We start from the raw sequence: 13,269 nt of genomic DNA, 5'->3' as shown, positions 1-13,269 counted from the left end.
GAGAAATAGCCCAAAACTACTGATACCAAAGTCAAATGAAAGTATGGATTCCAAGAAATAACACAAACTCTGGAAGGCTAAGGAGTACCTTAGCTGGTGGACAGACAGGGGCAGTCTGGAGTAGCCCAGTGGGAGGGGAAATTTTAAGTTCAGTTCATGCGTTTCCCTTGAGTTGCTTGGAGACAATAAATGCTTTCTCAGAAACCAGTAGCAATTACCCAGATGTTGTTAATACAAAACGAGGGTAGCAGGGCTTTCCTGGTGGTCCAGTGGTTAAGAATCCACCTGCCAATGCAGGGGACACAGGTTTGATCCCTGGTCTGGGAAGATCCTACATGCCTCGGAGCAACTAAGCCTGTGCCCCACAGCTACTGATCCTGAACTCCGCAGCTTAAGAAGCCACTGCAGTGAGAAACCTGCACACAACCAGGGAAAAACGGCCCCCACACCCCCACACCACCCGCCCCCACTTCAACTAGAGAAAGCCAGAGTGCAACAACGAGACCCAGCGCAGCCATAAATAAATAGGCAAAAGTGTTTAAAAGAAAAATCAAAAGAGGGTAACATTAGGTTAGCTGATGAAAACAGGGAGGGGCTGAAGAGCAATACTTCATCCTCCCCTCCACCTTCCTCCCATCTCCAAAGCTCCAAATGACAACCCAGGGTGACTGCCTTCTTCAAAGTTTCCTTGCCCAGAGCTTAAAGGTGACGGTATGAATTGATGCTTTCGAACTGTGGTGCTGGAGAAGACTCTTGAGAATTCCTTGGACAGCAAGGAGATCCAACCAGTCAATACTAAAGGAAATCAATCCTGAATATTCATTGGAAGGACTGAGGCTGAAGCTGAAGCTCCAATACTTGGGCTACATGGTAGAAAGAGCTGACTCATTGGAAAAGACCCTGATGCTGGGAAAGATTGAAGGCAAAATGAGAAGGGGACAGCAGAGGATGAGATGCTTAGATAGTATCCTTGACTCAACGGACATGAATTTGAGCAAACTCCAGGAAGATTCCACACGCCATGGAGCAACTAAGCCCATGTGCCACAACTATTGAGCCTGTGCCTCAGAGCCTGTGCTCTGCAACAAGAAGAGCCACTGCAATGGGAAGCCCATGCACTGCAACTAGAGAGTAGCCCCTGCTCACCGTAACCAGAGAAAGCCCGAGTAGCAGCAAAGACCCAGTGCAGTCAAAAATAAATAAAATTATTAAATAAAAGAAAGAAAAAACCAAGAGGAAATGTTAAGTGTAAAAGTAGAATTGTTGGATATACAGAATCCATTCATGGGATATAAAGTAGTTTGGGTACATGTGAAAAGCAAAATAAAGTTGGAAAGTGAGATTGAGGAACTCCCATAAAATAGTAGAAAAGAATAAACAGAATGTCAATGGATATGTTCTTATCCTCCATATCTAACATCTGGAATACAGACATCTGAGAATGAGAAAACCTGGAACAGAAAAGGCTGAGAAAAAATAAATTTCCCCAAATTATGCCAAGAAATTATCTTTCACTTTACATTTTTTTCCCCAAATGTACAATCCAGGGATTTAATCAATTATAGAACATGTTCATCCCCACAATGAGATCCCTTATGTTCATTTATAAATTAATCCTGTTCCCACCCCTAGCCAACTGTGAATCTACTTTGTCTCCATAGATTTGTTTTTCCTAACATTTCATATAAGTGGAATCACACAATATACGGTCTCTTGTATCTGACTTCATTTCACTTCACAAAATGTTGGAGGCTCACCCATGCAGTCTACTTGTAATTGCTGAATTGTAATCCCAATGTTCACTTTACAAATATTTAAATGGTATTGACTAAAAAGTGCCAGGCATTATGCTGATACTTCCCAAATACTACTGGCAACTGGTCCTCAATACATCTCTTGAGATAGTTACTATTTTTTACCGATAGTTAAAATTCACGGATCTCAAAAATTTGTGATTTTTGACATCCATTAAGATGATTTGAAAATCTCACTAATAAAAATGCATTCACAGGAATTAGCAATGTTTCAGGTTATAATGGAGATGGAACAACTGAAGCCCTTGTTGTGGCCATCCCTGGAAATGTTCACCACCCTAGACAGAACTTCCTCTATTAAGGCAACCAGTCTCCCCTAGAGAAGCTTACAGGGACTATGACTGTCACGTGTGTATTATTACTGGTACACTGCTTAAGCTGTGGTATTTCTAAGGAAATTACAGGCATACAACAAGGTCTTTAAATTTTGAATTTGCCAATTCATTTGCATACAGTTTACATTTATTATAGAAGAAGGTACAGGTATATTCCCTATTCTATTAAGGGCTGAGAATTATGCTTAAAATTCAGCAAATTTGAATCTTATCACTTACTTATTTTTTGGTTGCATGAGCCAGGCATATAAAGAACTCTTCTTTAATCTCTGCATGGTCTGTTTCAAGGTTGAATTTAATCTACAGTTAATCTAAGAAAAGCAAAAGCACATGCATTATATATTTGATATGTTTAAAACACATATGATATCCCCTCAGTTGGGAAGAGTCACACATAGGACTTACTAGGTAAGGATCATCATTTCTGAAGTCTTGAATCCACAAATACAAAATCTGCAATACTGTGCAATTTTATATATCCTGTGAAACATGCATTGTGCATTTGCCCTTAGAATTTTAGTTCAAAAAATAGAGGGAAACATTTTTTGAGTGTTCAATAAAATTTAAGTTTAGCTCAAGCACCGTTCAGTTCAGTTGCTCGGTCATGTTCGACTCTTTGCGACCCCATGGACTGCAGCATGTCAGGCTTCCCTGTCTATCACAAACTCCCAGGGTTTTCTCAAACTCATGTCCATTCAGTCAGTGATGCCATCCAACCATCTCGTCCTCTGTCGTCCCCTTCTCCTCCTGCCTTCAATCATTCCCAGCATCGGGATCTTTTCCAATGAGTCAGTTCTTCGCATCAGGTGGCCAAAGGATTGGAGCTCAAGCACAGGGCTCTTTAAAGAAAATTACCCACTTGCTACCCAGGACCCAGAAAGTGAAACAAAACCATTTCAAACCAATTTTACATCAGAGTGACTTATATTTCCATCCTAGAATATTCTCTGTAGAATAAATCACAGGAATGAGAAAGCAAAAAAATGCAATCCTCAGCATTTCACAGGACAGACTTCACGCACAAAAACTGTAAGTCACAGAATAAAAGCACTGCCAAGTATTAATACATTGCCAAGTTAACAAGCAGTAATATTATGTCCACCTGAGGCAAGCAGCAAGGAGCCACAAGCCCCTCAATTCTGGGCAAGGAGAGAAAAATAAATAAAACAAAAATTTTCCCCCACAATAGACCAATTTGTGCATCAATGTTGATTTTGAGGCTTGGGGTCCAGCCATCTGTGAATTCCAAATCTTTGAGGGACACTAGCTCATGCGCAGTGGGAGTATGAAGCCCAAAGTTTGGACGCTGTGGCCCCGAGAGCCCAGATGGCCGTGGGAGAGCCAGCCTGGTTCTGGGGGGCCACCCCCATCCCTGCTGGTGCGGCATCTGCTTACCTTCAGGAGAGGCTGCTTTAGCGGAGGCGCTGCGTCTTGGACGGAGCTGGGGCTGCGGGGCAGTGGGGCGCATTTTGTGACTTGGGTACTTTTCCTAAGCAGGAGCGAAATTTACTCAAGATCCTGGTAGCAATTTTCTCTCCTGCTGCCTTTCAGGATAATGCCTCCCCTGCACCCACCCTTTTTTCCATTCTTTCCTATTTTTTAATGTCCCCAGATCAAGTGTGGTAAGCCCAATCTCAGCCCAGTTCCTGGCCAGCCACAAAGTTACTGTTAGTTGCTCCTCCAGAAGACTAGTGCCCCCACTCCCTCCACCCCCATGCCCCCTGAAGGTGAGATAGGGGGCTCCGCAAATGCCCTGGGAGGAGAGGGGAATGTTAATTAGTGTTCCCCACAGCTAAGCACAAGGCAAGCCTTCCTGTCAGTGGGCCCAAGGACCCCCATCCTGACCCTTCTCCAGGTCCTTCCTCCCCCCCCACCCTCCATCTGTCCCTGTAAAATGTTCTACTCCTCTTACTCTGTGAGGGTGAAAGGGCAACATTAGCTACATAAAGGGCAGAGGGTGTGATGGGACGTCCTTGGTCAGAGGCCCCCACCCTAGGTCTTTACCTGCTGCTGCTAACAAGGCAGTACTAGAATAAGAACCCTGTGTCCATGGCAACCCTAGACAACAGATTCCAGGTGGTCCTGAGATGTAGTAGAGTGAGGAATACAATGAACTTGGTTCCAGGCTGCAAGGACTTAAAAAGACTTTTCCTTAAAGACGGGTATAGGGGTACCAAGATCAAAGATCTCAGGATAATCATCTCAGAGCACATCTTATCTCCTGTTACTTTTCCTTTTGCATCTAATGAAGGGGCTCTTTCTTCCACATTCTGATTCTGAAGATTATATTGAGGTTTTGGCTTCCCCATAGGTTGGAGAGAATGACCAGAGAGCTGAATATTTTCTGGCTAATATTAACTTTAAGTAAAATATATTGATATAGGAATAGGTTGATACAGGAATGAGGAGCACAAAAATTCTTTTTACTCAAGCTATCAATTCATAAGATTGAAAAGAAGCAGTCAAATATTAGTTGTAAATTAAAACTATACCCATTTTCCTGGTAGAGTAAATCTGAAAAGTGTAAACAAATACCAAACAAATGAAAACAAATATGGAAAAAAAGCTTCTACAATTTCAGGTTTTCTTTTCTTTTTTGGCCACACAACTTGTGAGATCTTAGTTCCCTGACCAGGGATTGAACTCAGGCCATGGAAGAGAAAGTACCAAGTCCTAACTGGTGGATTGCCAGTGAATTTCTGGGAAAAAAAAATTTTCTTAAACATCAGTGAAACGTTAGCATTTTTGTATGGAAATTACAATATAAAAATTACCCCCAAAAGAATAAAGATCAGTTTGACAGTCTGTTTGTTGGTACATGTTATGAAGCTGTAAGTGGTCAGTTGAAGAGACAGAAAAGAGATTAAAGTCATTAATTTAGCAGTATGGCTATAAAGCACTTTGCAAGTTACAAAAATTAATAAAACATGGTCACTAACTTCAGTGTCAGATTGACGACTTAAAGTCCAGACCATATTGAAATATGCCAGAGCAACCTACTTTTTGTGAGAAAGACCTGCCCTAAAGAAAACTTGACCAGACCCTCATCTGACCTTGAGGAAAGACAGTAACTCAACCCCAGTCCCTCCAGCTTTTCTGTCTCACATAAGAGAATGGAAAAAAGACTAAGAAACTCTTCTGAAGATAATAGCCCTTGTTTATGTTTTAATTCTGTTGTTGTTGAAAACTTGACTTTTAAAATAAATGTAATAACTAAAAATCAGATTTTCCCTTTTCTCTAGGGTTTATTGCTGTTTGTTGTTAAATGATTTTTCTGAACTCTCTATTGTTCGTACAGTATGACCACTGACGTCAGCTTGGTCTGCTAGTAATTAGATTCCCTCAGGTGCCCAGAACCGGTAAGTCTCTCAGTGGTTACCATTCCAGAAAGAAAAAATGGCTCCAGGAGCCATCTTGTCTCTCTCTCTTGGCTCCTTGTGCTTAGACCTCTGGGGCTGTCTTCTCCTTTCTGTGTTGCCTACTCCTCTCTACCCTCACTTCCCCACACTAACTCTTGCTTAATTTCGCTTTTTCTCTTAATCTACCCCCCTCCCTTTTCCTCTGAATTTTTCAGAACCCATCCCTTTAAAATTAGGCCTACTGAGGATCCAGAGACCAAACCCTTAATTTCTTCTACTCTCTGAACTAAAGCTGAACTTTGAGCTATAGTCATAGATTTTTTCCCCCCGCAGTAACCCAAAGAAACTCACAGGCTTGCAGAGGAATCTTATGTTACTCAAATTTAGCAACCTGGTATCTCTGACTTTCACCAGCTAGTTTATATGCTTCTCGGCCAAGGATAGGCCCAGCATTGAATTAAAACAGCTAACTGGGAAAATCCTGAAAGGTACCTAGAAATACAACTGGGAAAGTGTTACTGAACCAAGTTTGTTTGCCCAGCATGCAGCAAGCCAAATGCTGAGACACCGAAGTTTGCAGCAGAGAAAGCGTTTACTTACAAGGTGGCCAAGCAAGAAGACGGAAGCCTCAAATCCACCTCCTCAAAGGCGAGGGGCTGGTGGTATGCTTTGGGATAAAACTGAGGCTAATTGGAGCTAATTGTAGACAAGAAAATGTGAGGTGATCTTCACTCTAGCCTAAATACAACTAAGCTACAGGCTTCTTCACAATACGCATGCTCAGGACATGCTCTGAGGATGGAGTTTTCAGCACTCTGAAGTCAAAAGGTCACAGAGCATGCCCAGTTGAAGAGTCAGTGGTTTTAACTAGTTAGAGCTCAAATTTGGCTCAGCTGATTCCAAGTTCCTGGAAAACAACTCAGGCAAACCTCTTATTGTTTAGGCTACTTGACTCTTGGAGGATCTGCACGTTTTTGTAAAAACAATTAAAAAGAACTTAATCAGTGGAAGCAGGTTTCAGGTGTAACAGATCTGATTACTACCTTCTGTTTCAACACTAGCCTGCTAACTCATATGATCAGGCTCAACAATCACTACATGGCTTCCTAGGGCAATTCCTGGGGTTTTTCCAAAGCCTGTTGAACAAATTTCAGGCTGGCAGACAAAAATCTGATGAGCCTGTTCATGAATATTACAGTTGATTTCAGATTGTTTTAAATGAAAATTCTGACCTTCCTTCAGATGCTAATTCCAACCAGGTAGATTTCAACTCTGTTTATTTACAGGCTAAACCAGGACGTTTCCCTGCTGGTAAAAAGGACCAAGAGAAATAGGGAACTACGTCCACTCCAAATTTAATTAACCTGGCAAACCAGCTCTCTTGAGCACTACAGGAGTCACCTAAGTGGAAGACCACCAAAAGTCTGAATCTTCAACTCCAGCAAATGAAAAGCAAGACCCTCCTAGTTTCTGCTAGTGTTGCAGAGAGCCAGGACTTTGGGAAAGAGACAAACTCTTCAGGCACCTATAACCCTCTAAGGGACCTTTCCAGCTAGCTCTCAGTTCTCAATAATGGGACCCTGAGGCTCTTCCCAATCCTCCCTCCAAGTGGTTTAGAGACATATTTCTCTAGATTGGGGCCGAATCTCCTCCAGTCCTAACTGACATCCGAGTCAAGCTCGTGGTGTACAAGCCCACTACTATAAAGCAGCCCCTGCCCTGAAGTAGTAGAACAGTTCAAACAGTGGAGACCTCCAGTGAACCTCAGGATGCTTCTGTCTCTGAACCTACTTGCTTCTGTCTAGGACCTTTGAGAGACACACACCCTTTTCTCCTTAGTTCTTCCACTGCTATCCATGTATAAGCCTGAGACTTCTTAAAGAAGTATCATGCCACGGAGAAGGCAAAGGCACCCCACTCCAGTACCCTTGCCTGGAAAATCCCATGGACGGAGGAGCCTGGTGGGCTGCAGTCCATGGGGTCGCGAAGAGTCGGACACGACTGAGCGACTTCACTTTCACTTTTCACTTTCATGCATTGGAGAAGGAAATGGCAGCCCACTCCAGTGTTCTTGCCTGGAGAATCCCAGGGACAGCAGAGCCTGGTGGGCTGCCGTCTAAGGGGTCGCACAGAGTCAGACATGACTGAAGCGACTTAGCAGCAGCAGCAGTGTTCACGCTGAGAGAGCACCACTCGAGAGAGCAATTGAAAAGTTTCCAAAATTTTGATTCGGTCTGAAGAAAGGAAGCTGGAACTGTCTGTCCTTGGTGCCTTGCAGAGAGACTTGCAGCAACTCTCCGTTACAGCTTTCTCTTGGCTGGGATGTACAACACATCCAAGGTGGCCACAGCTATGGTAGAGCATGGTAAAAGACTGAAGATACATTGGTGCTTTGATGAAAAGGTCAGTTGGCTGGTCCTCTCTCGAAAAGCTTCTTTAGCCCCCAAAGCCAACTTTGTAACATATTTAAAACTGCTATTTTCGCTTATTTCTGGAATGTAAAAAAAAAAAAAATGTATAAAATGAATTAGCGTATGCTTCCTGAATAAAAAGGAGCCAAAGTTGATTAAAAAAAAAAAAAGAAGTATCATGCCAGAATTTCCTTCTCTCAAAAGGAGGGGGTGGGGAGATAATTCTAAAATTTGACAGTACTTATCAAAGCAGCCAATCAGATGAGTTAAATGATGCTGTGACATCTTTTATTTGCTCTGTCTAGAGCTGATCCTGGGAACACTGATTATTTGTCCCTATTGAATCAGCTATCACCCTCCTTATAGACAAAATCTCCACTGATATTGGCAAAATTCACAGTGCACCTCCCACCAAGATTCAAAGAGATCCCTCAAAACCACTCCCCAGAATTAATCAATAGCCTATGAGTAAAGAAGCCCTTCAAGGCACAAAACCCATAATAGAAGATTACAGATTCCAGGTCTCTTTATCTCTTTTACTAATCCCTGTAATATTCTTATTTCATCTATGAGGAAACCTAAGGGTGAGGGTGGAAGTTTGTCTAGGACTTCTGAACAGGAAATAACATTGTTCTACCTAGACAACATATTGTTCTTAACCCTCATATATCACTATCATCCATTTCCACTGGAAGCAAATTCTTTACATAATTGTTTTTTTAAGGTTTTTATATATCTTTATTTTTACTGACATATAGTTGATTTACTACATTTTGAGTTTTGTGTGTACAACATAGTGATTCGATTTTTAAAGGTTATACTCCATTTATACTTACTCTAAAATATTGGCTATATTTCCTACTTTGCCATTTTCACTGAAACTACTTCCAAAAGTACTTTTAAATACATTACTAAATTCACAAGAAAGTAAGAGAAGTACTAAATAATCGCACAGACATATTCACACTTACTTATACTTGAAAGTCGCTCAGTTGTGTCAGAATTCTCTAGGCCAGAATACTGGAGTGGGTAGCCTTCCCCTTCTCCAGGGGATCTTCCCAACCCAGGTCTCCCACATTGTGGGCGGATTCTTTACCAGCTGAGCCACAAGGAAAGCCCAGGAATATGGGAGCGGGTAGCCTATCCCTTCTCCAGCAGCTCTTGCCAACCCAGGAATTGAACCAGGGTCTCCTGCATTGCAGGCAAATTCTTTACCAATTGAGCTATCAGGGAAGCTCTACTTATACTTACTTAAGTGGTAAATCAACACAGAAACCAGGAATGTCCTGGAAGTGTTCTAAAACCCCAAATCTAGAGTTCTGTTGTTTAATATTGTGGTTTCCTGAAGTGGTAGATAGGAATTGAGGGAAACAATAGGCTAAACATAATGCCTACCAAAAAAAAGATGTGAAATGATATGTCAAGAGAGGACTTTGACATATTCCTGGGAATAGAGAATTCTATTGGTTAACCAAGTAACAGGATTTGAACCTGACAAAGTGGGCTGCTGAATCCAACACCTACACGTAGATCCAGGCACCCAAATTGGCTATATATATTAATTTCTTCAGTATATTTTCTGGAGACTGGAAGTCCAAGGTCAAGGTGTCAGCAAGGGTGGTTTCTCCCAACACCTCTCTCCTTGACTTGCAGACACCTTCTTTCTGGTTCTCAGAGTGCATGGCTTTTCCCCTGTGCACACTTTTCTAATGTGTTTTGTTGTTTTTTGATTGGCTAAGTGGCTTTATTAGAGAAATCCAGGATTACAAAGGATTTGGGAGTTGTCATCGGGGCCTTTCTTCTTGCCAAAGGTGGGCACAATATTGACAAAGCTCCGGTTGTACTGTATACGCCTCTTGGCCTGGGCCATCTTTTTCTCCTGTTTGGCCACCTTGGGAATCTGATGTCTTACTTACCCAGCACCAGCCAGGTGCCACCAGGATATGGTGGCAAAGTGAACCAACAAACAAATCAGTCTTTCTCTGCTGACAGTGGGTTTAAAAGCATTAATAATTTTTTATAACCTTCCCCAATGTTCTGTAACTAGCTTTACTCTCATGCTGGGATTTGAGTTTACTCCACCTTCAAAAATAGAAATGATATGATATGAATAGAAATGATATAATATGAATAGATGATATAAATATCAAATGATATGATATGAATAGAAATGATATGATCCAGAAATTCCACTCCTGAGTATATATTCAAAGAAGAAAAAAACACTAATTAAAAAAAAAATTCATCCCAATGTTCACAGCAGCATTATTTACAATAGTCATGGAAGCAACCTAAGTGTCCACTGACAGATGAATGGATAAAGAAGATGTGATGTGTGTGTGTGTGTGTGTATATATATATGTATATAAAATATTGAATACTACTCAGCCATAAATGAAAAAAAAATGGAAAATTGCCATTTACAACAACATAGATGGACTTGGAGGATATGCTTAGTGAAACGAGTCAGAGCAAGACAAATACTGTATGACATTACTTAAATGTTGACTCCAAAACATAAAACAAACTAGTGACTATAACACAAAAGAAACAGACTCACAGATACAGAGAACGGTGCAGTGACTTAAAGAAATGAAAGTGTTAGTCGCTTAGTCGTGTTTGACTCCTTGCGACCCCCATGGACTGTAGCCCGCCAGGCTCCTCTGTCCATGGAATTCTCTAGGCAAGAATGCTGGAGTGGGTAGCCATTCCCTTCTCCAGGGGATCTTCCTACCCTGGGATCAAACCCGGGTCTCCTGCATTGCAGGGAGATTCTTTACCATCTGAACCACTAGGGAAAATCACATAGTGATTACTAGCAGGATTCAGAGAGAAGTGCTGGGCAGGGGGAGAGGGTGTGGGGTTTAATGGGGTTAGAAAATTAAGAGCTACAAATTGCTATGTACAGAATGAATATGTTACAAGGATGTCTGGTATAGCACACCAGCAGAGTGGTGCAGCGGAAGCGTGCTGGGCCCATAACCCAGAGGTCGATGGATCGAAACCATCCTCTGCTAATGTGAGGTTCTTTTCCTCCTGAAGAGATCTTTAGGAGTAGAGAAGAGAGTTTATTAAGAAAACTTGCCACTGTATATCTTCTTTAGTGAAGTGTTTATGTCACTTTTTTGGGCTTCCCTGGTGGCTTAGATGGTAAAGAATCAGCCTGCAATGCAGGAGACTAGGGTTTGATCCCTGGGTTGGGAAGATCCCCTGGAGAAGGGAATGGCAACCCACTCCAATTCTTGCCTGGCAACCCAGGCAATTCTTGCCTGGAGAATCCCATAGACAGAGGAGCCTGGCGGGCTACAGTCCATGGGGTCGCAAAGAGTCAGACACAACTGAGTGACTAACACTTTCACTTCACTTTTCACAGGGAATATAGCCAATATTTTGTAATAACTATAAATGGAGTATGTAACTTTATTTATTTTTTTGAGTATGTAACTTAAAATTGAACCACTATGTTCTACACTTGGAACTCATATAATATTGCAAATCAACTACACATCAATAATGATAAATAAAATAAAGATATATAAAAACCTTAAAAACATTTAAAAATAAATAAAATATTGTTGATGGAACAACTGCCAAAACATACTAAAATTTTGGACTGAAGAAAATACTATGGAACATTGTGTTCTTAACATTCTTAAAGCCCTATATGAAAGAATTGTATTTACCTCCTTTTTTATGCTACTAGACTTTCTCCACTTTGTCATATTCAGTGTTCTTTCATTAGCATAATATACCTTATTATAATTATGCTTATGTATCTATTTACACCAAACAATGTTTGTTAAAACATCACTTAAAGTTTTTTTTGTTTTAAAACATAGTTTTTATTGAAGCATAGCATATGGTAATGCTCATAATATTTATCATCAAATTTTGCATTTATGAAAAACCAATATGTATCACACTTAGCTGAGTACCAAAGTAGAATATATATGGAGCTTACATAGTAACCATTCATTTCTTTTGTTTAATTTTTCTTTCTTTCTTCTTTTTTATGCATATCCTTGTATATTGGTCTTTCATTTCTGTAAGAAGAATTCTCAAAAGTGGAATTACTGTATCAAAAAATATGTACATTGAAGTTTTGAAGCATAACAATAAAATAAAAATCCATGTACCCATGGCCTCACACAGAACAAAAACATTTCTAATCCTGTGGAAGCTACAGGAGGTTTTACTCTGATCCATTCCTCTTGTCTCTCCACATAGGTGACCACTCTTCTGAAGGTTTGTTTTTTGGTTGTTTGTTTTCAATTTTTTGGCAATGCTGTGTGCCATGAAGGATCTTAGTTCCCTGACCAGGGATGGAACCTGAGCCCCCTGCAGTGGAAGCGTGGAGTCCTAACCACTGAACCACGAGGTAAGTCACTCTTCTGAAGTGTTTTATGTTCATGACTCCCTTGCTTTGATTTATAGTCTAAGTAGACAGATATTTAAACAATACACCACTTTACTATAATATTTATTTTTGAGTTTTACAATAATGGGTATCATGATGCCACGATATTTATCCTGAAGCACATTTTGATCACTAAAAACCACTTGATAAATATTAATTAAATTGGGGACTTCCCTGGTGGTCCGGTGGTTAAGACTGCCTTCCAGGGCAGGGGGTGTGGGTTTGATCCCTAGTCGGGGAGCTAAGATCCCACAGGCCTCTTGGCCAAGAAACCAAAACATAAAACAGAAACGATATTATAACAAATTCAATAAAGACTTTAAAAATGGTCCACATTAAAAAAAAAAAACAACTCTTAAAAACTTAAATTGCTGGGGTTGTTTGCATTGTTTACAAAAATGTTATTCCATAAAATATCTAAATAGTATTTTGTGTTAATAAATATCAGTGGCTCTTTGATTTAAAGGCAGTAAAATATAAGCTAATTGTAAAAGTTTTCCATATATTCACATTATTTTCCAGTGACATGGCACTGCCCCTATTATTTAGAAATAGGTTATTTTGGCAAGAAAAAGACTGGTGAATTCCAGAAAGTACGAAGTAGACACAGATGAAGGCTTTTGAACCTAGAAAAGGAAGGGTCATTTTCTATAAATGATTTTTTCACTGTTTCTCCTATTTATGCAGCTATCTTAATTACTGTATTACCAGTTGGCTTCACTAGAGGGAGCTATGTGCCGTGCTGGGCTTAGCCGCTTAGTCCTGTCCGACTCTTGGCTACCTTTGGACTGTAACCACCCAGGCTCCTTGGTTCATGGGCTTTTCCAGGCAAGAATCCTGGAGTGGGTTGCCATGCCCTCCTTCAGGGGATCTTCCCAACCCAGGAATTAAACCCAGGTCTCCAGCATTGCAGGCAGATTCTTTACCATCTGA

The 13,269-nt window shown here is 40.8% G+C and overlaps 1 non-coding gene across 1 annotated transcript; it reads left to right on the top strand.

Moving 5' to 3' along the window:
- The first annotated feature begins 10,864 nt into the window (after window positions 1-10,864).
- Window positions 10,865-10,936, top strand: TRNAM-CAU (transfer RNA methionine (anticodon CAU)). The gene has a single exon. It is a non-coding gene; the product is annotated as a tRNA-Met (tRNA).
- Window positions 10,937-13,269: the final 2,333 nt, after the last annotated feature.

The sequence above is a fragment of the Dama dama genome, chromosome 30 (genome assembly GCF_033118175.1).
Source record: "Dama dama isolate Ldn47 chromosome 30, ASM3311817v1, whole genome shotgun sequence".
In the NCBI taxonomy this organism is placed as follows: Eukaryota; Metazoa; Chordata; class Mammalia; order Artiodactyla; family Cervidae; genus Dama; species Dama dama.
Note: the sequence above shows the minus strand (reverse complement) of the source record. Positions and strands in the feature narration are given on the sequence as shown.